The sequence below is a fragment of the Arachis duranensis genome, chromosome 1 (genome assembly GCF_000817695.3).
Source record: "Arachis duranensis cultivar V14167 chromosome 1, aradu.V14167.gnm2.J7QH, whole genome shotgun sequence".
NCBI classification, from domain to species: Eukaryota; Viridiplantae; Streptophyta; class Magnoliopsida; order Fabales; family Fabaceae; genus Arachis; species Arachis duranensis.
The window spans coordinates 69,442,930-69,446,317 of NC_029772.3; the positions used below are offsets into that span (position 1 = coordinate 69,442,930).

At 39.5% G+C, this 3,388-nt stretch overlaps 1 protein-coding gene across 1 annotated transcript in view; it reads left to right on the forward strand.

The window, feature by feature from the left end:
- Nucleotide 1: 1 nt before the first annotated feature.
- The window catches only part of LOC110280953 (calmodulin-binding protein 60 B), a 19,353-nt gene continuing 15,966 nt past the window's right edge, over nucleotides 2-3,388 (forward strand). The window contains exon 1 of the mRNA XM_052257724.1: nucleotides 2-84. The gene's annotated coding sequence lies outside the window, so the exon portion shown is untranslated. The remainder of the gene's footprint in view (nucleotides 85-3,388) is intronic.

Sequence of the window (3,388 nt, forward strand, 5' to 3'; positions counted from 1 at the left end):
TCTTCTCCCTTCGTCGCCATCGTCGCACGAGCTCTCTCCGCTGCCGCTCTCGTTGTGCCTGCTCCCTTCGTCTCTGCATTTCAGGTATATTCTGTTACTTCCAAGCCAGCCTCTCCTCCAGTATATTCTAACACTGACGCATCTCCTCCAGTTTGCCTTTTTTGTCGAGCTTTGCCGTATCTTGTTCGATTCTGTTACATGAAAGAATTGACTCAATATGACTTCAGCAGTTGAAGTTCTAGCGGAAAGGACTCAGATCAAATAAACTAATCTTGCTGTTAACAATGCAGTGTAAAGAGGAGAGTTTGTTATTCAGAACTGAATTGATTCTATTTTCTATATCTCATATCATATATATATATATATAGCAGAGAGGTTAGGTAAGCTGCTGAGGTGGAGAAACAGAACTATAAGATTTTTCTCCTTTAGTAACTAACCAACTAGTCTAACAAACTAGTTCCTATTTGTGGGCTTACCCTCAACACCCCCCTCAAACTTAGAGAGGGATGAGTCCCTATCCTAAGTTTGCTCTTAAATTTAGTGAATAGGGAAATTGAGAGCGGTTTGGTGAATAAATCTGCCACTTGGTCAAGAGCTGATATATGGACTACATAAAGTTGCTTAGCATTGACCAAGTCTCTGATAAAATGTAAGTCCATCTCTAAGTGCTTGCACTTGCTATGCAGTACAGGATTGGTAGCAAGCATACAGGTGCTATGATTATCACAGTAAATGGTTGGAGGAATTTGTTGTTGTACTCCCAGTTCTACCAATAGCTGCTGGATGCTCATAATCTCTGTTTGCGCTGAGGCTATTGCCCTGTATTATGCCTCTGGTGGATCTGCTAACCTTTGACTGCTTGCCACTCTTCCAAGCTATGAGGTTTATTCCTAGATAGATACAGTAACCCGTGTTGAGTTAAGAAATTAACTAAATTAATTAGTGATGACAAACATTATTTTTGGGCAAAATAAATAATTAGTGTTGATCAATTTTAATGGCATATTACTAATTATTTATTTCATGTTGCAGGCCAAATTCATTTAAGCAGCCCAAATGGTATAAAGACAATATAGCAAGGCTGATGGGTAAAGCCCAAACAAAAGCAAAAGATAGAAGCCAAAGAAATCAGATGGGCCAAACGGGTTACATGAACCAAACCGATCCAAGCCCGAATTGATTTTCAAATTCCACCATATTGCTCCAACCAAAGCAACGTTCTCCTCCTCTCAAATCAAGTCAAATCAAACCTTCAGAAAAGTAAGAAAGAGAAAGAGCTTCTTCACTAAACAAAACACCAAAGAAGCAAAAGAGAGAAAGGTAAAGCTTGACACACAGAAATTAAAACAGAAAATCCAAACCAAATCAAGTTTAGGTTAAAGGTAATCCATCTCATTTTGCTTGCATCAAATCTTCTTCTCTTCTTCCCAACTCTCTGCTATATCCGAAAATGGCATTCAAGGAAAAGTGGTTCTCTGCCCTATTCTGTTTCACATCTACGGTCACAAGTGATACTTGGGGACCAAGTAGCTTTTCTATGGCTAAGATCAAGTTGACCATGAGAAGTTTTCTATGGTTACTGCTTTGTGGCTTTCGGTCAAGATGAGGAAGTCAGAGGAAAAGTTTCTACTCTGATGATTGGTGCACGAAATTGCAATCACACTTTTTGCAATCCGTACAACTAACCAGCAAGATTTGTAATGTACTTTTCTAAGCTTATCTTTCTGTAATTTCTTGAGAGAAAAGGCATTGTGAGAAAGCTTGAGAAAAAGCCAAGAGTTGAAAAAAGCTGAGAGATACACTTTAGAGAAAAGCCTAGAGTTATTTTCAGATTTCTTTAGGTTAGCTAAGTGACTTGTATCTTGTACCTGTTTGGTATCCCTTTCTTAGTTGGGTTAGCACTAAGGGTGAATAGTTAGGAGTTAGCATAGCCAATGTCAAGTTAGGATAGGACTTGAGTGTGAAATTGGTGTATGTAATACTGTTAACTATAGTGAAATTCTTCCATAGTTGTGGAGGAGACTGGATGTAGGTTGTATAGCACAAAGCAACCGAACCAGGATATATGCTGGTGTTAGCTTTTTCTTCTCTGTCATGTTCTGTTTTCTGATATTCATGAGGTAAAAATAAATTGTCTCATAAATTTCCGCTGCTGAGTTCAAACAGAATCAGATTTGTAACTTTGATTAAAAAGGGTCAAAACAGCAACTAACCAAGGAAGGCATAGATTCAACCCCCCTTTCTCTAAGCCTACCACAACCTTCAATTGGTATCAGGAGCTAAGGTCTCAAGAATTAAGCTTAACCGCTTGGAGCAAAAATCCAATGGCGAACAACTTGGGCACAACCACAGTTGCTTACACCCTCACTGAAGGCCAGTCAAACAACCGGCCACCTTTCTTCAACGGGAAGAACTATTCCTACTGGAAAGAAAGGATAAGGATCTTCATCCAATCCATTGACTACAACTTATGGAAGATCGTTGTGAGAGGTCCAAAGATCCCAACAAAAACAAGTCTTAATGGAGTGGTGACTCCAAAAGAAGAAGCTGAATGGAATGAAGATGACAAGAAAAAGATAGAGCTGAACGCTAAAGCAATCAATCTTCTTCACTGTGCTATCAGCTTTGAAGAGTACCGGAAGGTGTCTAGATGCAAGACAACCAAAGAAATCTGGGAAAAACTCCAGGTTACACATGAAGGCACCAAACAAGCCAAAGAAACGAGGATTGACATGCTGCGAAAAGAGTACGAGATGTTTAGCATGAAAGATGGAGAAAGCATTGATGAAGCCTTTGAGAGATTCTTAATCATAATCAACAACCTTGATGCTATGGGTACAAACTATGCAGAACAAACCTTGGTGAGAAAACTCCTTAGAAGCCTCACAAAAGAGTAGGAAAACACTGCTACTGTCCTAACCGAAAGTAACAACATAAGTCCCATAACCTATGATGAGCTGAAAGGAAAACTCCTTGCCTATGAAGCCACACACACAAACACAGACTCAAAGAAAAAGGGAATAGCCCTTAAGTCACGAATAGAACCGAAAGAGAGTGAGTTAAGTGATGGTATTTCAGATGACGAGCTTTTGTTTTTTGCTAGGAGATTTAGAAGAATGATGAAGAGCAAGGGCAAATACAAAGGTTCAAGTTCAAAGGAGCACAAAATAGACTTGAGCAAGGTGACGTGTCATCATTGCAAGGAGGCTGGACACTTCAAATCAAACTGTCCAAAGCTCAAAAAGGAGGACAAAGGAAAGAAGGAAAGGAAGAGAGTACTCATGGCAGCTTGGGAAGATCTTGAGAATGACTCAAATGAAGAAAAAGAATCTGAAGGAGATGACAAAGACTGCTTCATGGCTGGAAACAACAATCTTGATGAGGTAAA